The following is a 25642-nucleotide window of genomic DNA, read 5'->3' as shown; positions in this document are numbered from 1 at the left end:
GAAGAAGGACCGTTAACAGGATGGAAATTCAATGCATCTTCAAATCCAACTCTTTTTCATGGTAAAAACACTCAAACTAGAAAAAGAAGGGAACTTCTTTGATTTGATAAAAGGCATCTGCAAAAAACCCACAGCTTACATCATAATAGTTAAAGACTGAATGTTTATCCTCTAAGAAACCAGGGAAAAAACAGAGATGCCTGTTCTTGCTACTTCTAATCCATATTGTACTAGAGGTTCTAGCCATGGCAGTTCAGAAAAAAGAAAGAAAAGAAAGAAATAAAAGACATCCAGATTGGAAAAGAAGAAGTAAAACTATCTCTACTTGCAGATGACGTGATCTTGTATATAGAAAACTTTTAAGGAATCCACTAAAAAACTAACATAATTAATTAACTAGTTTAGCTCAGTTGCCTACTACAAGCTCAGTATACAGAAGCCAAATGTATTTCTAAACAACACTTACTCTGGAAATCAATCTCAATACAGTAACATTAAAAAGAATCAAACACTTTGAATAAGTTTAACAAAAGTGAAAAATTTATAAAACATTGCTGTAAGAAATTAAAGACCAAGGGCACCTGGCTGGCTCAGGTGGAAGAGCATGCAACTCTTGACCTCAGGGTTTCGAGTTAGAGCGAGCCCCACGCTGAATGCAGAGATAGAAAAGAAAAGGGGAGGGGAGGGGAGAAGAGAAAATTAAAGACCTAAAAAAAAGGGATAACATCCCACATTCGATGGATTAAAGGATTTAATACTGTTAAAGTAGAAACACCACCCAAATTCATCTACAGAGTCAGTACAACCCTTACCAAAATCCCAGATGTCTTCTTTCTAGAAATCGAGAACCTGATCCTGAAATTCATTTTGAAAAGAGTAAAGTTGGAGGACTTACACTTTCCAACTTCAAGACTTACTACAAAACTATAACAAAACCATGTGGCACTGACACAGGATAGACACTGATCAGTGGAACAGAATCCAAAAATAAACCCTCACATTTACCATAAGGAACTAGAATTCAAAAAAGGACTCTTGCAACTCAACAATACAAAGACAACTCAAATTGAAAGTTTTTCCAAAGATATATAGTCAATATGCACATGAAAAGATGTTTAACATCATTAACCATCAGGAGAATGCAATCAAAAATATGGTGTGGCAGGGGCATCTGTATGGCTCAGTGGGTGGAGCATTTGACTTCAGCTCAGGTCATGATCTCCGGGTTCGTGGGTTCAAGCCCTGCGTTGACAGCTCGGAGCCAGGAGCCTGCTTTGGATTCTGTGTCTGTCTGTCTGTCTCTCTGCCCCTCCCCAACTCATGCTCTCTCTCAAAAATGAGTATTTTTAAAATCTTTAAAAAATAAATATACATTTAAAAAAGCAAAAAAAAAAAAAAGTCTACAGTAGCATACCACAAAAAGACAAGTGTTTGCCCTGGATGTGGACATACTGGAACTCTTATGCTTTGCTGTTGAGAATCTAAATCTAAATCTAAATATATATAAATACTCTGAATAACACTCTGGCAGTTTCTCAAAAGACCAAGTAGTTATATGATGGAGCAATTCTATTCCTAGGTACATACCCAAAGGAATTAAAAATGTATGTCTACACAAACACTTGCACATGAACGCTCACAGGGGCATTATTCATAGTAGCTAAAAAGTGGTAACAATCCAAATGTCTGCTAACTGATTAAAGGATAAACAAAATGTGGCATATCCATGCAATGGACTATTACTTGACAATAAAAAGCAGTGAAGGACACGGATAAACCTTGAAAACAAAATGCTAGGTGAGAGACGTCATAAAAGATCACATATTATTAATCCATCTGTACGAAATGTACACACACATCTAGAGACAGAAACTAGATTAATAGTTGCCTGGGAATGTTTGGGTTGGGGAAAAGGGGGAGTGATCTGTGAAAGAAGATTCCGAAACAGAGTAAGCATTGCTAAGAGAGTCACTCTAAATAGAGTCAGATGAATATCGAAAGTAGGGTCGAGGCTTGTCTCCAGTTTTAATTTTTTTTTCCCAGTTTTAATTTTCAAAACATCACAAAATTCTGACTTTTGTCAGTTACAACTGGACCACCTCCTGGAATGCATCGTCCTACTTTGGCTAAATAGCCAAAGCCTACAAATAGCCAAACACGTATTACAGTTAGTTTCAACTCTGCTAGCACCCATCAACCAATCATTATTCATCCAAAACAAGTTATGTAACCTTGTGCCTTCTGCTTATGTAAGCTTGCACTCCCCACTTGTCGCAGCACTTTACTTTGGATTTTGTCAACTCTGTGTGTCTCAGATTGCAATCCCTAAGGGTCTAAATAAACCTTTTTGGTTGCTGTGCAGATTCAACACCTTCAGGATCAACACCATTAATGAGCATGGAGATTGTTTTGGGAGTAAAGAAACTGTTCTAATTGACTGCAGTGATGGTTGCACACCACGTGAACATAACTTAAAACCACTGTACACTGTAGTGGGTGCCTGAGTGGCTCAGTTGGTTACGTGTCTTGACTCCTGATTGGTTAAGTTACCAGGGTCTTAGGATCAAGCCCCATACATCTGGCTCCAAGCAAGTAGTGGAGCCTGCTAAAGATTCTCTCTCCCTCTCCCTCTGCCCCACTCACGCAGACACACAAGGGCACACTCTCTCCACAATTAAAAAAAAAAAACCACTGTACACTGTAAATGGACAAACTGAATTTTATAAATACGGCATATGAATTATATCCCTAAACTGTGGTTTAAAAACTAAACATAGTTATTTCCCTGTCAATAGCACCGACATGGGTACATGACCCAAAGAAAGCCAATGAAATTATAGACTTTTGGTAGAGCAACCATACAAAAGGCCTAAGTTCAAGCTGATTGGATACATACCTGGAGATGCTAGAGCCACTCAAGGAAGAAAGGTGTGCCTGCGAATGGAGTCAATGCTGAAGAACAGAGCTCAAAGATGGAGGGTCTTAAAGTTTTTCTTTCTTTATATTCAGATACTGGATCCAGCCAAACATGAAGGTTGAACTATTTGAACTTCTTAATGATGTGATCCAGTAAATTATCTTTTAGGGCTTAAAAAAAATAATTTGCTTATGATTTGTTTCTTAAAACATAGGGTAGACAATATAATTTCTTATAATACTTTGCAATCTTAACCATAAATTAAAGATTTAATTTACAGTGAAGTCATATAATTTAATACATCTCAGGAGAATCTTAGTGATTGTCATTAAATCTTTGCAGTCATTAGAACTATGAGCAAATGTCTCACGACATTTACCTCAAGAGGCCAGCCTCTAACACTGCCCTTCAATTTACAAGTACACTTAGGATCTCAAGAATATACACACTACAATGCTGCCTCCCAACAAAGCATTTAGAATTTCTCAAAGTTCCCAGTTAGTTCTTTCTTTACAAGACTTATTACAAAGTAAATTTTAACTTGCATTCTAGAGACAGAGTTGGTAAACGTTATCTCTTTATCTCAAATTGAATGCTTTCCATGTCTGTTTCAATGGGAGGGATGGGGCAGGAGGGTAGAGAAGGCCTGCTTACACACACACAAAACCCTTGAAATTCACCTTTATAAATACCTTTTCAAACAACAAGATCAATTCCCTAAACATTTAGGTTCCTATTTATACAAGACATCGATAACCTAAATGGTAAGGGAGTCCTGTATATCACACAGTAATATGGAAAAACGAGGCTCTGGGGCAAATATGCCCTGAATTAAGAATTTAACAGAGGGGCGCCTGGGTGGCTCAGTCGGTTGAGCGGCCGACCTCAGCCCAGGTCATGATCTCGCGGTCTGTGAGTTCAAGCCCTGCGTTGGGCTCTGTGCTGACAGGTCAGAGCCTGGAGCCTACTTCGGATTCTGTGTCTCTCTCTCTCTGCCCCTCCCCGGCTCATGCTCTGTCTCTGTCTCTGTCAAAAATAAAACATTAAAAAAAAAATTTTTTTTTTAAAGGAGAATTTAATGGAGATATTCTTGATTTCAAATTAAGCCTAGAGGTAAAAACCAGAGTTGTGTCTAGTACTTCCCTACAGAAACATAACCTACAACAGGATCTATAGTAAAGGGTTTAACCAACACAAAACTGATTAACGTAGAGCTGATAAACTTAGACCTTAAAGGAGCAAACTGAATTTCCTATTAGATACAATGTTGTCTGAGGCCATAAAATATCTTTCCTCTAACAGGACAACAACTAAAATTTACTGAGCTCTTATCACTCACAGACAGGGGCTGTCCCACGTGTGTTGTATGACTAAAATTCATATAATTTGGGGCACCTGGGTGGCTCAGCCGGTTAAGCTTCCAACTCTTGATTTTGGCTCAGGTCATGATCTCATGGTTTGTGAGATCAAGCCCCACGTCGGGCTCTGCACTGACAGCAAGGAGCCTGCTTGGGATCTCGGTCTCCCTCTCTTTCTCTCTCTCAAAAACAAATAAATAAAATAAAATAAACTTACAAAAATTCTAAAAAATAGAGCAATCCTAAGTAGACCTCTGCCTCAGTAACCTGAACCAGTCACCTCCCATAATCTACTCTTTCTTGCAAAGACTAACAACTAAATTCTCTATGCTATGTCAACCATATATTTCTCCTCAAGCTCTGTCATCAAATCCATTGTGCCCTACTGTTTAATATTTAACCAACGCCCATTCGTTTAATTAACAATTTAATTCCATAATAAATTAGAGCAGGCTACTTGGAGGTAACATACTTACTTTTAAGTACAATGTTAGTCTTTTACTACTATGTTCCCATTTCCCTCCAAGCATGTCAGTCCCCCTTCACACAGTGTTTATTATACTTCTTTGGTCCTAGGAAGAGCAAGAAACATTTTATAATTAGTAATAATTTAATATCAACTGCATTTTTTTTTTATTCATAGGAAACTTACTTTACGATAAAAGCACATGCTATTCTGTTTGCTAGATAGGACATTGCTGTGCCAAACTGTGTTCCTTTAAGGTTGCACCAAAAACATACTAAATTTACAGAATTCTCATTAGGTGTGGAAAGTAACAAATAGAAACTAGGTGTGGCCTAAAATACCATTCACTGTTTAAGTTAGAATTCAAGTTGGTCCTCCAGGATCACTACTGCCCTACCATTCCAAAACAGAACTACTTTATCTTAGCAGCTTTCCTCACTGGAACAGTAAGAGAATCCGACTGTACAGGGGGAAAGTAACTAAAACCTTAACATTCGTGAATCCTAACAATGACTAAAACATACAATTTACAAGCACCGTTAAGCAGAAAAGTCTCCAAACAAGCTCTGCGACCCACCTATTCAATTGCACCCCAAGCTGAATCGTATCATGGGCTGTTCTCTTTATTTTGAAGGTAGGCTCCTTAAAGTATTACAAATAAATTGTTTTCACTGAAACGATTCTCCTCAAAAGGTTGCTGCTGAACTCAAGACCCTAAGGACATTTGCTTAGAGCATTCGCCTCCCTCGAAAACACCTAAAATCGGTATGCATTTGTGCATTTAAAAATGCCTCGAGGAACTAACTACTGCTGAGGAACAGAAAGCATCTGCGGAACAGAGGCGTTCGCGGGCCACTTGGAGATACAAGCCGAGCAATTCTGTTTCGGGAGGGTCAGCATAATGGAGGTGGGGAGGAAGGCAATGCTCGAGAAACCGTAAATGCAAAACAAAGATTTTTTTTTTTTCCACGCCACCGACAGGAAATAATTAAAAACATAAGGTACTCTCACACCCACCACCTCGTAGTTCAACAAAATGCGTACTCGCTCTCTCCACCCCGACCTCCACCGCAAGGAGTGAGGCAATTTAAAGAAAACACCCATGAGGCGCCGCCCTCCGGCTCGGGCTCGGCGTCCGCGGCTGGCCCCGGCCAACCCCGCGCGGCAGGCAGGGCCACGAGCGAAGGGGCCGGCACGCGGTGGGGCGCGCGAGTCGCGGGGCCGAGGCCCGGAGACGCCCGAGCTCCCGCGACCCCGAGACTCCGTCCTCGCCTCAGAACAAAAGCGCCCGCCGCCTCGCGCGCGGCGCCTGCCCGCGGGCGCCTGGGCTCCTGACGGCCAGCGCCGCGCCTGGGACCTGAGGAGAGCGAGGGGCAGCGGGCTCCCCGGCCCCACACTTACCGACGGGCGCCGAGCCCAGCGCGGGTAAGCGGGGAGGACGCTCGGGGCCTCCCGGGCCCCTGAGTTTAAGTCAACTCGGTCCGCCTTCAGGGGCGGGTCGATCAGCGAGGCCCAGGCTCCCCGAACAGCTAAGCCCCGCCCCCGGCCGTGAGCGGCAGCGGTGAGCCCTGCGCCACCCGGGTCCTAGTGCCACACGTATACAAAGGCTGTGGCCAGCCCCGCCCTCCAGTCCCTGGCGGCGAGATTTGCAAAGGCAGGTTTACTTGTCCTATGGAGAAAACGTCTCCATCAGTGGTACTTTACGTTTCACTTGCGTCGGAATCGTCCAAAGGATTGAAGAGCACCACCTGCAAAACCAATTCAGTAGGGCTAAAGTGGACTGAAAATGTAGATTTCTAACAAGTTCCCAGGATAGGCTGTTGCAGCTGGTCTCAGAACCAATGATGTAGAGAATGGGGTTGGCAAACTTTCCAGAAAGCATGTGAAAGAAAGCACACAAAGTGAAGCTAAGGAGATGTTTTTTTCCCCCCAGCCAATGGAATAGGGAGAACGTCCATTAATGCAGAGGAAGCTTCTCCAAATAAATAAATAAATAAATAAATAAATAAAATCAATGTTTTCTATTTTTATATAGATTTATATATATATTTTATATATAAGGATTTTTATAATATGAAGTAAATAAGGGAGTCCCATCTGAGTGGTTAAGAATAAGAAAGGGCAGAGGTGGTTAGTTTTTGCCAAAGGGTGGGCAGGGAATTCCTTTGACCTAAGATTTGGATCTTGGCTCTGCCACTCCCACTCACTAGATCTACAACCTTGGGAAAATCATTTAACCTGTCTCTGCTCAGTTTTCTCACCTATAAAAGGAGAATAACAGGAATGCAGGTTTCTCCTGCTATCCAAAAGTAGAGAATTTCGATGAAAACTTTGCTAATCCAAAATAGTGTAGTGATGCAGCAATTACCATTACTTTATATGGGAACATTTTTTAATATTCCCAGACCCCCAAAACTGAAAAGAACAGCCCTGCCTTAGTTTAAAGCTAAGTTCTCTTTTCTGCTTATTATGGATCTTTGATAAGAAATACAATTGCTGAGAAGTCTGTTTTGCTTGCTGTTTGCTACGAGCATTGTGAAACCTTTCCTGAATGTAACTCACTATGTAATAGAGTAAGTTGTGAAACTTCTTAAATGTAGTCTGGTGTGTAATAGAATAAGTGACTGTACATGAACTAACCGGCATTTCTCGCTTCTGTAAACCTGCTTGCTTAACACATCCCTTCCCTCTTCCCCCTTTTTCCTCCCGCCACGAGTAACGGACAAAGCCTTCCCGCCAAAGGACAGACAAAGGACGCCCAATCAGAGAACAACAAATGTCCTGACTTTAAAACCAACTAATCAGGCCCCTCATAATTTGAAACCTCCCCTGTGCTATTTGTCTCTGTCTATAAAAACGCTGTACCAACCCTGATCGGGGCCTCTTAGCGTCACCGGCAACGAGTGCGCGGAGGTCCAGGTTCGAACCTGCAATAAACGACCCTTGCCGCTTGGCTTTGACTTACGACTCTGGTGGTCTCTTGTGGGTTCCACGACTTTGGGCATTACAAAAACAACTCCTTTTAGGCTTTCCTTAGGACACATATTGCTAATATCTGTTAAATAAATGGGGATAAAGCACAGATGCTCACAGACATAGTTAAAAGCTATATAGCAGCTTGATGCTGAGACACTCAGTGTAGTTCCCAAGGAAGGAACTCAATGGTGCCACTCTCACTACTCAGGGTGCACGTGCAAAACAAATGCTGAATGCTATAGTCACTTTTCACCTTCTTTTCATGAAAGCAAAAATCCTCTTCAGATTTTTTTGGGGTTAGCAAAAACAGGTAACTAATGTAGGTCTTTTGTAAAAGCAAAGTGGCATAAGGAGAACTTTCAAAAAGTGAAAAGCAGGGGATAACTGTACTTACTTCATAGGATTATTGAGGTCATTCCATAAATTAATACATAACTTAGAACATCTCCTGGAACGTGGAGTGGTGCACTTGGCTCAGAAAAGGGATTTTCCAGAGCCTAAGCTGCACAGATCAGCAATAAGGAATCAACCCAAGGAAAAGGGAGTTTTATTGCCAGAAAGTCTGATACAGACCCCACTCCTATAGAGCCTGAGGGAGCCTTAATGCCCAGCAAGATTTAATGCCCAGGAAACTACAACTGTATTTGGGATGAAGTTGCTGATCTCTCTGCCATGTATCCTTGTCTGTGTTTATGCTGACTTTCTCCTTTCTCCTTGAGATAAGTAAAGCTTGTCTGATTTCCCAAAAGTATTTCTTTCCACAAATCCTAAAGTACAACTGGCATTCATCATTATAGCAGCCCTGAAGGGTCATCAGCAAAGAGACTTGCAAAGAGAAGACATAATCTCTAGGACTTGAAAGTATGTTTAATCCAGTGCTCGACTTTACATTGCCTTCTTTTTAAGGTACTTGTAACACCGAGTGCCAAACGAGGAACCTTGTTACCCAGCTGGCCAGGCTGAGGAAAGATTCCCCCAAAAGATTAGATTGTTCTATGCTATGTCCCTTATCATAAATTACACATCCTCCCACTATGTTTCCCGACATTCAAAAGCAAAAATTCAAACTTAATTCTACTATAGATACTATCTCAATCTTCCAAGAGCATAATACTTAGCCTCAAGGATGGTTAACTCCTAAACTTATAAAACAAGTTTTAGAAAAGTACATGACATCATTAGCATGTCTATAATAAAACAAAATTATAGTGGCATACTAAAGATGACTATTACTCATTTCAGTTGTAAATTGGGTCATTGGTTTTCTTTTTCTTTTCTTGAATGTCCCCTATATTCTGTTTCCCCTTCCTGTTAGTAGTTTTTAGCTGAGTACAGGGACATGTAACTGAAGACTACATTCCCCAAGCCTCCCTTGCAGCTAAGTATTTCCACATTTCAGCTCTCACAAAGACTTATGAGCAGAAATGTTGTACACAACTTCCGCCTAAGGGAATGTTTTTGCCCAAAAGTTCTCTATCTTTCTTATTTGTTTGGGTTGGAATGTAGAAAAGGCAGTAACCAAGTTTCAACCATACAAAAGAAGATTAATTTCTGAGGACAGGAATTGTTTTCTTTTTTGGGGCCATAAATCTCTTTAGCAGCTCGGTAGAACCCATAGACCCCTACTTAGAATAATGCTTGGGAATGCTTAAAATAAGATACATAAGACTACGAAGGAAATTAATTCAATTTGAAAGTTCTCAAAATATTTTTAAAAACAAATTGTAACATGGTTATATGTATTTCTTTGTTAACAGATAAGATCTAACAACTGTGATTTTGTTTTTAACCAATGGACTTAAATATTTCAAGATCATCTGCATTAACTCTAATAATATGAAAATACCTGTGATTTTTAAAAAACTTTTTGTTTATTTATTTATGGGGGGGTACAGAGAGAGGGAGAGAGAATTCCAAGCAGGCTTCACATTGCCAGCACAGATAATGACACAGGGCTCAATCTCACTAACCCAAGATCATGACCAAAATTAAGAGTCAGATGCTTAATCAACTGAGCCATCCAGGTGCCCTGAAAATACTGAAAATACCAGGTGCCCTGAAAATGGTGACAAATTTACTGTTACTACTGTTATGTTACTGTGGAATTTTTTTTTTTTTGCCAACATTCATAATTGAAGGTATGAAAGAAGATTCAAAATGAAATAACCATTGCTAAGATAGTCATTCAAAATAGAGTTGGAAGGATATTTAAGAAGTAAGGCCTATGCGCATCTCCTGTTTCAATTCTTAGAACACTATGAACTTTTGACTTTTGTCAATTGCAGCTTGTCAGTTGCAACTGGATCATCTCCTGGAACATATCCTTCTGCTATGGACTGAAATAGAGATAATCTAGTTCTTGTTAGCTAAATAGCCAATCATGTGTTAGATAGTCAGTTTAAATTCTGCCAGTACTGATTATAATTCTTTCAAAACAAATTATGTTACCTTGTGGTTTTTGCCTTTATAAGCCTGCACTTCCCACTCATAATTTACAAATTCCCAATTCAAAGCATACTTTGGATGTTGGTGGACACTTGTGTCTTCCTGATTGCAATCCCTAAGATCCTAAATAAATGTTTTGGTTGATTTACAGCCTCTTCTTGATAGATCAACAAAGGATATGGTACATTTCAGTAAAATGTTAGTGAAAATAGAGTTAATTGTTTTGCCATTATGGGGGACCAACTATTCCTATCCTTTTCAAAGGTCCTTCTAGCTGGATTAAGAATCAAACTGACAGGGTGCCAGCCTGGTTCAGTTGGTACAGCATGAACCGACTGTTCTTGATCTTGTGGTTCTGAGTTTGAGCCCCATGTTGGGTGTAGAGATTACTTAAAAATAAAATCTTAAAAAAAAAAAAAGAATCAAATTCACATGAGACAGATTAACTAGAGAAAACCAAATTTAATAACATACACATAAGGACTCCACACAGACATGAAATTTCAAAGACAGGCAAAATGAGTATTTATGTCATTCTGAACTAAGGAGAAGCAGGTAGGGGTCTGGGACTTCAGAGGAAAGGAATGTAATTCACAGGGCAGTAAGAAAAGAGCAGATGTTTGGTAATTAGATGTTTGCCCTGCCATACAGATGGGTTACTCAGGTAAAATTTATCTTTGCTAATAACCCTTATTCTGGAAAGACCCTCCTATTTAGATTAGATGTAGTAAAGGGAGGGGCAAAAGTTTCTCCTAAACCCACAGGGTCTTGATTGCCTTCAGTTCAAAATAGTCCACATACCAAAGGGGCACATAGGGGGCAGGCTGTCCCAAACCCTTTCACCATCCAATTTCATGGTATTACTTAATCCTATCCATGAATGTAGTAGTTAGGATTTTGGCCTTTATAATCTTCACCTCCCGATGCTACTCCAAGGTTATGTTACTTACATACAAAAGGGATTTTGCAGATAACTAAGGTTACTAATCAGTTGACCTTAAAATAAGCAAATGAGTCTGGATTATCTGGGTGGATCCAGACATGAGCCCTTAAAAATCAGAAGAGGAAGATGGGGCAGGAGACCAGAGAGATGTGGCAGAAGTGGAAATCAGATTGAAAGCATAAGAGAGGCTCACTTCACTGTTGCTGGTTTGAATGGAGGGGGCCGCATGGAAAACATAAAAAGGAAGTAATTTCTGCCAACAACATGAATGGGCTTGGAAGTGAAGTCTGTGAGATAGTAAGTAGGTGTTGTTTAAGCAACTCCGTTTATGGTAACTTATGATGGCAGTAATAGAGAAGTATGTAATGGACTCCAGGTTATAACCCCTACCCAAGGCAATGTTTAAGGAATAAAGTGGAAGGAAAATAGATACTGAAATCTCTGTAAAGAAGAAATATCTGTAAAGAAGCCTGGACCAACTAGACCGTTACTAATAAAGAAGTAAATTTCTGACTTTTAAAAGTTCATCAAAACTCTGGATATGAAGGAGTATTACCTTATGTGAAATGTAAAATGAGAAAAGAGGTTAGGACCAAGCCTCAAAAAACTCTAATGTTTAATGGCAAGAGAGGAGGATAAACCTTAAAGACCCAAAGGAATAGCCAGAAAGAAAGATGGAAAACAAGGAGAATGTTGTTACAGAGGCAAAGAAAGAGACTGGTTCAGGTGAGTAAAAAATGTTCAGTTTGTTAAATATCACAGAAAAGTAAATAGGAAAATATCCTTTGGATTTAACAAGAAAGGATAATTGGAGACCTGAGCCTGGAAATAGAAAGGAACAAGAATGGCAAAAACAATCCTGAAGAACAATCGAAGGACTTTCACAACCTGATTTCAAGACTTACTAAATAATAATAAATGTAGTTTTGGTTTAGGGATAAACCATCAATTCCCCCTAATGCATGTGTACTTTCGTACTTTTCTTCATGCTCATTCAACCATGTATTAATAAATATACATCTAGAGACATTTTGGTCATCATTTTATTACATAGCACAGTACACATTTCTCTGATTCTTGCTTTATTCAACAAGCCATAGCAATCCTCCAGGTCATGGAAGTAGCTCTAAGTCATTTTTAATAATTAGTTAAAATGCATCATTACCCAATTGAAACTCCCATTTTTGCCACTGGTGAACAATCCCAAGTATTGGAAGGATTCCCAGGAGGAGGATTGTTGGATTAAAATGTGATTTTAATATAACAGGTATTGCCAGATTATTTCCTTTTAAGGCTATAAGAATTTGCATTAACACCCAGAAACTTATCCTTTCCCCATCATTAACAATGGCTATTAACTTCTCAATTTATGTAAAGTGATCTCCTTGTTGTGTTTATTTGAACAGTCAAAAAGATTTAGAGTTGAACTACAAACTGGAAAACAAAATTCAAGGTCAATTTGGAAAACAAAGAGCAAAAGGGTTGGAGGTGGCCATAGGGTTCAGTAGTCAAAAAAGAAAATAGACCAGCTATTCAGATGCTAAGAGCTTTGAGTTTGAGACTGAATGTAAAATGCTACTAACTGATCAACTCATTCTTTTTTGAAAAATAACTATTCTGTTCACATTTGTGGCCAAGGGGCCATCAATTCTACCACCACAGGAAACTAGTTTTTAAAGACTGAATTTCAGCCCAGTTTTGTTAGGCCAGTTAATTCTCAGTGATGGTATCCCACATGACATTGAATGTTGTTAAAGACACTGAAGGTCTGAGAATTTTCCAAAGCTGTTACTGCCCTTGTCCCCCCGACAGGTGTTCCCCCCATACCTCCTTGCACATGACCATAGCCCCTACCTATTATGCCCTCTACTCCTCTTTTTTACCCTCCTCCACTCCTCTTGACCAAACAATGATTACCAATCTACAAAAATTATTCCTCTCTTTATTAAGGACCTACCTTTGATTATCCGTTCCCCAAATTAGCCAAACTTCAATTTACCCCTTCTGCTAAGATGCCATCCTTTTACAAATGAGACTGATCATTTGGAGCCTTCTCACACCTGGCATTCTCCAATAGATGATACTGTAAGGGCAGGAAAATGTAATCCTGGTCATGACATTATTGTACAAAATGGAAAGTTTCCTTCCCATCACACACTAGAAGTTCTTCATGACTTGACCTTGCTAATCACCAAAGCATAATTTAGAAGAGTTCTTGGACTCATAGGATCTTGTAGACATTGGATTTCTAACTTTTTATGTTCGTTGCCCCTTTATATGATCTTTAGTTGACACGCGTCAGGGTGTTGCATCCACACGACTCCTGAAACAGAATGCTACGGGCACCAGTGACAGTCACAGCAAAGTTTATTGCAAGGAGAGGCTAGGCCGACCGATTGGGACCAACACTCTTGATCAGAGTGTGGCCTCGAGCAGCCAGGGTACAGAGTTTTTATAGCCGACCACGTTGTCTTATCATCACTTGGGAACAGAACAAAGAAATAGTTCCCAGATGGGGGTGGAAACAATTCAGACCTTCTGCCGTTAAGCCCAACCAGTTGACCTCCTTGACCCTGCCTCTGGCGCCACTTTTTCAAAGTTCTCAACATGCCCTTGCCCCAATCCAATCAATCACCAATCCAGTTGATTTTCCTTGAACTTTTGTTCCCTTGATTGATAGGACAAGGCTGTTATCTCTTAACCTACAGTGTCAAAACAAAGCTGTTATTTCTCAAGGCTACAGGTTAGCCCTACACTACAATTTAACCCTTACAAGGGAGCAGGGATTTCCTGTCCCCATCAGTGTCCTTCTAGGCAGACTAAAAATCAAATAAATCAACATGAGACAGATTAAAAGGAAAACATCAATTTAATTTTGTACATACAGGGAATCCACATGGACATGGAAATTCCAAAGATAGTCAGGCAAAAATGAAGGGTGTATGTCATTCTGAACTAAGGAAAAGGGGGTAGAGGTCTGGGACTTCAGAGGGAAAGAATGCAATTCACAGGAAGATCAAAAAGAGTAAATGTTTAGTAAACAAATGTTTGCTAGGTCACTCAGAAATAATGAGACATAGAGGACTTTACTGAAACAGGGCTTTCTAGGTTCCCCCCTGTCTACCATAATTAGTTCCTGTCAAAATGTAGTGATAATACCTCTCTTCCTGGAGCAGGTTGCCTATCTAAATTCTTTTTATGCAGTTGAGAGGGAGGTAAAGAGCTTTTCCTGAATCCTTCAGGTTTTGATTGCTTTTTAACTTGAAGTGATGTTCATGCCAAAATGACCCATTTTAGGGCAGCCTGCCTTTGCCCCTCACACCTGAGTCTTTGCCCTGAGTAGACCCATCACCCCTGGGTTCCCTAATCGTCACAACCCTTTCTTTCTATTTGTATATAAAAAATCAGGACAAACTCTAGGGGTCTTAACAACAGCATGATGGACATCAGAGGCCCATTGATTATGTCCCCTCATTTGAGCCCATTGCAAATGCCCACCCACCTTGTTTGGGTGCAGTGACAGCAAGTGCTTATTATTACCTGCACATAACCTCATAGTCCCTGATGCTGCTCAGATTTCATTCTTAAATGAAAATAGCTAGCATTTCTCTGCCTCTGGATTGACTTTCTAAAAAATCATCTCCTCTTCCCTGTACCTCTACCCTGTATTTATCCATTGCAGGGATACTCTAGAACCCACCAATGTTCTATCTCATTCAAAGGAAGGCAAACCTCATAACTGTTACGGGCTTATTTGGGAATTACACCTACCTCACTCTCATTTCTTTGAAACTCCTTTACTTAATGCATATTTAAAGCCCTTTGTAGATGGGCACTATTTGAGGAGGAAACAAGTAGGGTACCCACACGCTGTTACAACTCATTCAGATTTCTTTGGACCCAACCCTCTCCCAGAGGCCAAATGTGCACAAGAGTTTGACAGTCCTTTGTTTAACAAATTTCTGTATGGTGGGATACACGATTCACTTGAAATTACATGTTCTGAAGTAAATGATATTTGTTTTCTTAACTACAAATTCACCAAATAGAATAGAGAAGGTGAATTTTTGTTATTAGTAATCCCCTGATTTCAAAATAAAACAGCTAGGTTTAAAATATCTGAATGGTATGGTGTGTTTTTTCCTCTAAGTGTTCTGTTTTGGACTGAAGTAGGCAGGATTATACGTAAAACAGGAGTATGATGACTTTGTAGTAAATCAACCTAGCTAACTTCAAACCAACTTCCCCAGAACTTCTTTCCCTGCATGATTTTGAGTTACAGATGGCCACAGGAGAAATATGAGCATGTTTTAGAAGGCCTAAGTGAAGCAGCAGTCATGTTTTTCATGCCAAAAGTCAGTATAGGGTGCCAGGTATTGTGGTAGTGAGCACATGTTGTTGCTAATGTGCTAGCTCACCTACTAGTGAACGGTAATACTCAGCTCATAGTTCTTCAAGCACACACCATATCCCTTTCCTTCAGTTTTTCCTAATCTTGGGCCAGGGGTATGGGTAGTTCCGTGAGGAAGGACACCAGGTTCTACCACAGGTCACCCCAAATCATGGTTTGTCCTTGTGGTTTCTAGTCTCTCCATATGGACTCCAGTTCTTTCTCTTCCATACCTCACATCCAACTTCCCTGATTGCCAGCCAGAATGACATCAGGCTCTATCCAACAGCTTTGCATCAACTTCTCAACCAGCTACCATAATCATCTAAGTTCTAATGCCTACAATGAAACTCTTATTCTATTATTGATATTGTTTCTGCTTCTCAAATCTAACTCTGCCTGCTACAAGGACTCAGGGCACTTACGAAATGAGCATCCTCTAAGAGAAACATAAAATTATATTTGTAGCATTTATGATTTTCTATGTGCCAGACATTTTGGTAACTGTGCCTTATCTTGCTTGATCTTTACCACAATATTATTTTACAGGTGAAGAAATTGAGCTTAAAGAGATTAATAATTTGCCCAAAGGCACACTGCTAGAATATGAGAAGCCAGGCAATCAAGAGTTTCTAGGTACCTGGCTGGCTCAGTCAGAAGAGCCTGCAACTCTTGATCTCCGGGTCATGAGTTTGAGCCCCATGTTGGGTGTAGAGATTTTTTAAATAAATAAATAAATAAATACACTTAAAAAAAAAAAGAGTTTCTGCTTATAACCTTTGTGGCATCCTGCTTCCTCAAAAAGGATCAATTCTGTACAGTAATGAATTCTCTACATAGAATGGTGAATTTTTACCCTAAAGGTATTTCGACTTCATTTGTTCAAGGGATCAGAATACACCAACACAAAATATGCCACTTTGACATAGGGATTATTTTGTGCTGAGGACTTTAAGAATCACACCTCTACCCCTAACCACCACCACCACCACCGGGGAGACAAAAATGATTCATATTATCCTAGCCAAGGAGCCATCACTAGGATGAGTTTGCCTAAACAAAACCTTATTAAAATAGCCCTTATCTTCTATTAGTTTTACTTCCCCACCACTCACTGTCCTTTGAAGCCCAAACTCCCTTTCTTTTGTTAAAAGAGTATATAAGCTCTGATTCTCTGAGTTCCACTTCTCTTCTGTGAACTCCTACACACATAAAAAATAAAAAACGAGTGCCTTTTCTCCTATTGTTATTTAATTTGCATACTCCTAGGTATTAAACCTAACAGGGTAAAGCTTTTTTTTCTCCTTATGTCTATTAAAAAAGTATTTTCCAAATAGATAAACATCTGAAGTAGTCCCTTTGATTAATAATACAGTACAGAAATGATGTCTTCTTAGTCAAAACTTACAAGATTTTAATTCAATCACAGATTTTTAAAAAATGTTTATTTATTCTTAAGAGAGAGAGAGACAGAGCATGAGCCAGGGAGGGGCAGAGTAAGAAAGGGAGACACAGAATCCAAAGCAGGCTCCAGGCTCTGAGCTGTCAGCACAGAGACCAATGCAGGGCTCAAACCCACCAACCGAGAGATCATGACCTGAGCCAAAGGTGGATGTTTAACCAACTAAACCACCCAAGTGCCCCTAATCACAGATTAAAGTGTTAACTTGCACTCCTTGAAAAAAAAAAGTCAACTATCAAATATCCATTATGTGAGGTAAAATTCAAAATTGTGGGAAGGAATACAAACTACAAGTCTTTGTAAAAGTCACAATAGGCCAAAGTATTGCCTCACACATCCTCAAAGACAAGAGTCAGGGCATGCTGAAACATGCTGTGTTTTGTTTGTATCACCATTTTCCTCATTATTAAAATAATATATGCTCATTAGGCAATGAAGAAAATAGTGAAAAATAAAATTTTTTCTTGTTACCCAAAGACAACTATCATTAATATAGATTCTTTTCTTCTATTATTTCTTTTTTATGCATAGATTTTTTTAATAGTTTTATATGTTAAAATATAATCTTTGGAGATGTGGTTTATATACGCATGGAATATTACTCAGTGATCAAAAAGAATGAAATCTTGCCATTTGCAACAACGTGGATAGAGCTAGAGTGTATTATGCTAAGTGAAATAAGGCAGTAAGAGAAAGATAAATACCATATGATTTCAGTCATATGTAGGATTTAAGAAACAAAACATATGGAGGCATCTGGATGGCTCAGTTGGTTAAGCACCTGACTTAGGCTCAGGTCATGATTTCATGATTCGTGAGTTCAAGTCCCAGATTGGGCTCTGTGCTGACAGTGCAGAGCGTGCTTGGGATTCTCTCTCTCTCTCTCTCTCTCTCTCTCTCTCTCTCTCTCTCCCTCTTGCTTGCGTGCTCTCTCTCTCTGTCTCCCTCAAAAATAAATAAATAAACAAAAAAATAAGAAACAAAACAAATGAACATATGGGAGGGTGAAAAAAAAGAGAGGGAAATTAGCCAGGAGAGACTCTTATTGATAGAGAACAAACTGAGGGCTGATGGAGGGAGGTGGTTGGGACATGGGCTAGATGGGTGATGGGTACTAAGGAGGGCACTTGTTACAATGAGCATTAGGTGTTGTATGTGAGTGATGAATCACTGAATTCCACTCCTGAAACCAATATTATACTGTATGTTAACTAACTAGAATTTAAATAAAATTTTGAAAGAAAAAAAAATACCACCAAAACAACAATAAAAAATTAAGCAATTAAAATATAATCTTTGGGGTGCCTGACGGGCTGTCAGTAGAGCATCTGACTCTTACTCTTAGGATTGTGAGTATAAGCCCCATGTTGGGTGTAGAGATTACTTGCCAATAAAATCTTTAAAAAATTAAAATAAAATGAAATATAATCTTCACAAACATAATTTAATGATTGAATATTTTTCTAAGAAAAGGTATAGTTTACTAAATCATTTTTCTAGTGAACACAGAGTTCATGGAAACATTGTTTTCTTTGCTTTTACTCAGACACAATAACATTTTATTTTATTTTATTTTATTTTATTTTATTTTATTTTATAAGTTTATTTATTTTGAGAGAGTGAGAGCACGCACACGTGAGCAAAGGAGGGGCAGAGAGAGAGGAAGAGAAACAGAATCCCAAGCAGGCTCTGCACTGTCAGGGCAGAGCCCAACATGGGGCTTAAACTCAAGAACCATGAGATCAAAACCTGAGCTGAAATCAAGAGTCAAATGCTGTCTCCCCTAACATTTTTTTTTAATTGGGATGTTTAAAATATAAAAGTAATACAGAAATGTAAAAATTCAATTTCCCACTTGTATGCCCAGAAATAAAATCACTGTCCAATTTTCCTTTGTGCATTCCTTCCAGAGCCTTGACTGTGAATACACAATTATATCGACAGGGAAAATTCTTAGATAAATTTGTTAGTACATGCAAAGGTTTTATTGAATTATGAAGGAAACAGGAGGTAAAAAAAGAGTTGGCTTGGGAAGATTTGAGAATAGAGTCTTATTTATATGCTCAGAGGAGAAAGAAATGCCAAATAAGATTGCTTAATTAGCAATAAAAGTGGTTAACTTTTTCAGAGCAATAAAGGCTTATCACATTTGGAGCTAAGCATCTAATAATTTATTAGGTTTACATGTTAACTTCTAATCTTATAGAGCAGTTGTCTTTCTGTACCCTCATCGATGTTGATTGTTGTCAAATATATAGTGTCATTTCCCAAGAGTGTCACATTAGTGTAGGCAGAGTTAGAGGGGTCCCCAGAAAAAGAAAGACGAGACATAGCTTTCTTGACATAAGAAAAGCAATTTTTGAGCCTGCCATCTTGTGATCTATGCCTGATCAGAACTGCTGGTCCACAGCACATTTCTTGCAGAATTTCCTGGGATATGTTGAAATAGCAGAATAGACCTCAGAAGTTAATGATTTTAAGAGAACAAAAGAATGTAAGAACAAACAGCCGCTATCAGGTCAGGAGATAGCCTAATCATATCAGGGACAATAAATCAGTAGTAAAACTCCCAGTGCTGGTTCAAAAGTAAAGATTGACCTTATGCACATTCTTGAGTTATCTTTGCAGGATTTAAACCCCTTTGAGCACTCAAATACCAGACCAACTGGAGCCACAGAATTGACGATTCTGACCCTTGCTGCCGCTCATAACTTCTATCAACTAAGACCTAAACTCTGTCACCTTAAGATGACTTTTGCCCCAATTCCATGCTGAAATCTCCATTGCACAAACCCTTTCACGAATATGTATGCACCTTAGCTTAAAAGCTCCCCAGGTTTGTTCATATGGGAGATATCCCCCGTGTTCTCCTTTACTTACTGCTAGTTAAGACCCTTCCTTTTCCTATTCTTTGGCTTGCTTGTGTCTTTTTGGCTGGACACCCATCAAGAGGTAAACCCATTTTCAGGTAACACCAGGGTAAGTGGACTTAGTAAATGCTCTAGTGTGTATTAAAACAAGCAAACAAACAACTAATTGTCACATATACAATGTATATTTAAGGTATATACACACACACATATACCCTTTATCACTTCAAAATTATAAAGGTATTCTCCTAAAAAGTTTTTTGTAACCTTATACCTTTGTTTATCTTTAGATTTTTAAGTCTCCCCCTCCCCAAATATTTATTATTATTATTTTTAAATTTTTATTTATTTAAGTAATCTACATCCAACGTGGGGCTCAAACTTGCAACCCCGAGATCAAGAGTTACATGCTCTTCCGAGTAAGCCTGCCAGGTGCCCCTCAAAATACTTATTATTTTTGATGTGATGTATGAATCTTTTTTTCATCAGAACAGACAAAACACCACTTATTGAATAGTTCATATTTCCCCGCTAACTTGAGATGAAACTTTAGGTAACTACACAGTAGAAATATGTCCTTAAGGTAACTACACAATATAAATATATATTTTTAACTGTATTTCTGAACATTTTTCCCGTTCAGTGACCAATTTGTTTATAACTGCTTTAATATGACAATATTTTAAAAACTTTATATTTTGATGGGAATGCAAGCTGGTGCAGCCACTCTGGAAAACAGTATGGAGGTTCCTCAAAAAACTAAAAATAGAACTACCCTACGACCCAGCAATTGTACTACTAGGTATTTATCCAAGGGATACGGGGATGCTGTTTTGAAGGGACACATGCACCCCCATGTTTATAGCAGCACTATCAACAATAGACAAAGTATGGAAAGAGCCCAATGCCCATGGGTGGATGAATGGATAAAGAAGATGTATATATATACAAAGGAGTATTACTCGGCAATCAAAAAGAATGAAATATTGCCATTTGCAACTACGTGGATGGAACTGGAGGGTATTATGCTAAGTGAAATGAGTCAGTCAGAGAAAGACAAAAGTCATATGACTTCACTCATATGAGGACTTTAAGAGACAAAACAGATTAACATAAGGGAAGGGAAGCAAAAATAATATAAAAACAGGGAGGGGGACAAAGCATAAGAGACTCATAAATATGGAGAACAAACTGAGGGTTACTGGAGGGGGTGTGGGAGGGGGGGATGGGCTAAATGGGTAAGGGGCACTAAGGAATCTACTCCTGAAATCATTGTTGCACTATATGATAACTAATTTGGATGTAAATTAAAAAAATAATAAAATTAAGTATTATGTTGAAAAAATTAAAATTAAAATAAAATAAAATTTGGTGAATTGAAAAAAATAATTTTATATTTTGATATCTAGGAGAGCATGTCCCATATGTTTATTCTTCTATTCAAAATATTTATGTCAATCTGTTCTTCAAGACGTTCTTTAATTTTGTTGTTGTTGTTGTTTGTTTATTTTTGAGAGAGAGAGAGAGAGACAGAGCATGAGCAGGGGAGGGGCAGAGAGAGGGAGACACAGAATGTGAAGCAGGCTCCAGGCTCTGAGCTATCAGCACAGAGCCTGATGCAGGGCTTGAGCCCACAAACTATGAGATCATGACCTGAGCCTAAGTTGGATGCTTAACCAACTGAGCCATCCAGGCTCACAAGATGTTCTTTTTTTTTTTTTATTAATTATATTCTTTGGAATTGTTAGAGGTGGAATTTTGGAGTTGTTGGATATGTTTAATTTCAAACTGTTTCTCATACATGTTATACCAGTTTATACTCCCAACAGCAGGGCACAAAGGTTCCCATTACTCACTTTCTCACCAATATGTTATTTTATTAATTTTTTGAAACCCAGTCATTTTGGTGGGTATATAGACATAACTTATTGTGGATATAGACACAACTTATGCTTTTACTGATTATTGCGGGATTAGCACATTTACCCATCTACTTGCCATTTGTAATTTCTGTTTTATGTAATGCTTGTTCAAGACTTTAGCATATTTGGGGAGAAGAGATCTATCTTCTCTTTGTTTTCATTATGGCTTTAAGTTTACATTTTTGATCCACGTACAATTAATTTTGGTGTAATGTAGGTTGTAGGAGTTTAAGTATCACTTTGAATTGGCTAGTTACTTGTCATAATACTACTTACTGAATAATCCATCCCAGATCATTGATAACTATAGAATCAATTTTGCACATGTGTATGTGTGTCTGTGTATAGCATATGTGTATATATATTCTATGAAGATTTCCTTTGTATTGCATAGAATGCATAGATAAATTAGAGAACTTCCTTGTGTTTTGTTTGTTTTTTACATTGAGTCCTCCAATCCAGGAACACTGAATGTTTCTCCATTTATCCGGGTGTTCTTTCACGCCTTTTTATTCAGTCTTATACTTTTCTTTCTAGATAGTCTAGTTTCTCTTACTGTTACAAAGATTTCTGCATCATTTGTTTTCTAATTTCTTCACTTATTCTACACACTTTATTATTTAAAATTTTTTTTTTACCATTTATTTATTTTTGAGAGAGTGACCAAGTGCAAGCAGGGGTGGGGCAGAGAGAGAGGGAGACAGAATATGAAGCAGGCTTCAGGCTCTAAGCTGTCAGCACAGAGCCCGATGTGGGGCTCAAACCCATGAACCGTGAGATCATGATCTGAGCCAAAGTCAGACGCTTAACTGACTGAGCCACCCAGGGGCTCCATCTTCTACACACTTTAAAAAATTGTGGCAAATATATATATAACATAAAATGTACCATTTTAACCATTTTTAAGTATATAATTCAGTGGCATTAACTACATTCACAAAGTTATACAACCATCACCACTATCCTCCAATTTATTTCTATCTTTTTCTTATTTCTGGCTACTTACTGAAGTATAGCCATTCTGAGAGCTCCTGGTGGACAACCTTAATTGCAAAAACTTTCAACTAAAAGTTTGAAAGCATTCACAACAAACTGTTATATTTTCTATAAATTACTTTTATAACGGAGAGCTTTCTACCAAGCCTAGACCAAGGCAATGGAAGATCTGATGACTTCAGGGACCTACTAGTTTAATCAAGAAATAACAAGTGGTTCAATAATTGTTGACTGGGAAAGGCTGTGACAAGGCCAGATACACAACTCTTCTCCTTTGCCTGAACCCGCTTTCTACCTAGCCAACTTCTCTTTCCTTGTCTCCTTATTTTCAGCTAAGATTAGAAGTATTTGTCTCTTTGAAACTAGCTAACTAGAGACAAAAGCATTTGTTACAATAACTGGCTGATACTGCCCCTGCTTATAAAACAACCTCGACTGTAAAACGCCCCAGCTATAGCTGGTTTACCCTTGCCTATGAAAGTCTAAGCCAATATTACCCTGCTGAGATACTCTGATCTGAATAAAATCAATCTCCTTACTTGTGTGGTTTTTGTTTTTGACCACTGCAAAGGAAGACTGCGTGCTAACAGGAAGTTACACTTAATCAAGATAAAGCCATCTTTTCTTTTTTGTTTTTTAACTTAAAAAAAAAAGTTTATTTTGAGAGGGAGAGAGAGAACAGGAGAGGGAAGAGAAAGAGAGGGGAGGGAGAGAGAATCTCAAGCAGGCTCTGCACTATCAGTGCAGAGCCTGATGCAGGGCTTGAACTCACAAACTGTCAGATCGTGACCTGAGTCTAAGAGTCGGCCACTTAACCAATAGAGCCACCTAGGCACCCCAAACCATCTTTTCTTAAAAACTTTATTTTACACACCCAGTCATTACTTTGCAAGATGTAGGAAGCAAAGAATATATTTATCAGAGCCACCATAAATGGTTTATCTTCTTCATAGGGCCTAACAAACCTAAATCATATGAGGTGCATAAGGAATTGAAAACTTGACTTTAGTACTCCTGGGAAATATTAATTAAATCCTCAGGAATTCATCCAGAGAGATCATCTTATCCAGAATCATTAAAAGAAAGCTAAACTCTTTGTTTAGCTGTCTAAATTGCTCTCTCACCTCTTAGCTATTGACCTATGAGACAGAGGTTGGGGCGTGTAATGAGGCATCTTGTAAAATACATACCATTAGTTTATGAATCAGAAAATCTGAATTATAGTTCCAACTCTGGTGCTAACTAACTTTAGCAAGTAAGTTAACCTTTAAGCATTTGATTTTTTTCTTTAATATTTATTTATTTATTTATTTATTTATTTTATTTATTTTTTTTTTTTGAGAGAGAGAGAGAAAGAGCACAAGCCAGGGAGGTGCAAAGAAAGAGGGAGACACAGAATCTGAAGCAGGCTCTAGGCTCTGAGCTTTCAGCACAGAGTCAGATGTGGGGCTCAAACTCATAGACTGTGAGATCATGACCTGACCTGAAGTCAGACACTCAACTGATTGAGTCACCTAAGCACCCCTTTTCTTTAAAAAGTCAAGGAGTTGTACTAGATTGCTTCCAGATCTCTTTGCATCCCCAAACTATAGCATTGTACAATTAGCCTATAATTAGCAAAGCACTTTTTTCAAGGAAACCTAGACTCTAGGCTTTATTCTTTCACATTTATCAGGTCACTGAGCACGACTTTTCATTTCTAGTCTAGTCACTTGCTTTCTCCTTTTTTGTTCTGTTTTCTTCCTTCCCTTCTTCCTCTTCTCTCCTTCCTTCCCTCAATCCCTTCCTTCCCTTTCTTTTCTTTTCTTCTCTTTTCCTTTCCTCTCTTTGCTTTCATCATCATAAGGAAATTCATTATTTCACATAATGGAAGTCCAGATGTAAAGTATTCTATCTTTTAGTTTAATGCAACAAATACAAAAATGTTTGAGATTCCTTGGGGAAAAGGAAAACTTGATCTTCATTACCCATAGGATGGCCTAGGTATGGCTTGGGGATGTAGGTGCCTTTAGGGACCACCCTAGGTAAGCACACTAATAATGGTTACTTTTTGCCCACTAGGTTTAGAAATAGCCATTTAAATAAAGCTGCCACCTGAGTCCTCAGTCTTCTAATCCTCCCCCGGGGTTTATTAAGTTCAGTTGTTAAGGGCTCTTTTTACAAGGCAAATCTTTATGCTTCCCCATCTCACCTTACTAAGATCCCACAAGAGGACTCCACTATTTCCAATCCAGTGAATTAAGACAGAGAAAAAAAGAGCAGAATTATTCAAAAAAAATATGACAGAAATTTGTGTTTCCCAAGAGAATTAATTTTGTCAACAAGTTAAGTTCAATCAAATTTGGATCCTCATTTACCTCTTCTTAAATCTTTTCCCATATCCAACTTGTCCTTGGTTTACTAATTCTTACCTCAATAGATAGCCTATTATATCTCAGTCTTTATTCCTGTTTCAATCCAGGCTTCTCACTGCCAACTCACATACCTCACATATGCCATAATATGGGCTGTGGGAGGAAAAACATGATATAATCTTGACCTTATGAAGCTTGGAATTTTAGAGGAAGCGAGACATATAGATAGGAAGCTATTATAAATCAGTACAAAGAATTGTTTTGAAAATGAGAATTAATAATAAAAAAAATGGAAGCTCCCATCACACACCATGAGCATTGAAAGTTTTTAAACTGAAAAGACAGGAAGCATAAAGAAGACAAGGAAATTTGAAACTATAGATATTTACATTTGAAGAATCTCCAAATTAAAAGACAAACTAAAAAACAAAAATTTAAACAACATGACAAAACTAAATATCCCTACATAGAAAACTGAGTATTAGAAAGTTTTTAGGCTCCTCGAAGAAAGATTGACAGTTCTACAGCCATGAAAACAGGATA

At 38.5% G+C, this 25642-nt stretch overlaps 1 protein-coding gene across 6 annotated transcripts in view; it reads right to left on the bottom strand.

Moving 5' to 3' along the window:
- Positions 1 to 6247, bottom strand: part of RESF1 (retroelement silencing factor 1) — a 47860-nt gene extending 41613 nt beyond the window's left edge. For 5 of the 6 annotated variants that reach the window (XR_006219870.1, XM_042992072.1, XM_042992069.1 and 2 more), the window contains exons 1-3: positions 6143 to 6247; positions 4752 to 4847; positions 2897 to 3087 (exon numbers count right to left, since the gene is read on the bottom strand). The gene's annotated coding sequence lies outside the window, so the exon portion shown is untranslated. Of the gene's footprint in view, positions 1 to 2896; positions 3088 to 4751; positions 4848 to 5318; positions 5405 to 6142 lie in introns of those variants that run through there. The other variant, XM_042992070.1, reaches the window with a different exon arrangement.
- Positions 6248 to 25642: the final 19395 nt, after the last annotated feature.

This window comes from Panthera tigris, chromosome B4 (genome assembly GCF_018350195.1).
Source record: "Panthera tigris isolate Pti1 chromosome B4, P.tigris_Pti1_mat1.1, whole genome shotgun sequence".
NCBI classification, from domain to species: domain Eukaryota; kingdom Metazoa; phylum Chordata; class Mammalia; order Carnivora; family Felidae; genus Panthera; species Panthera tigris.
This window is presented reverse-complemented; position numbering and strand designations above follow the sequence as displayed.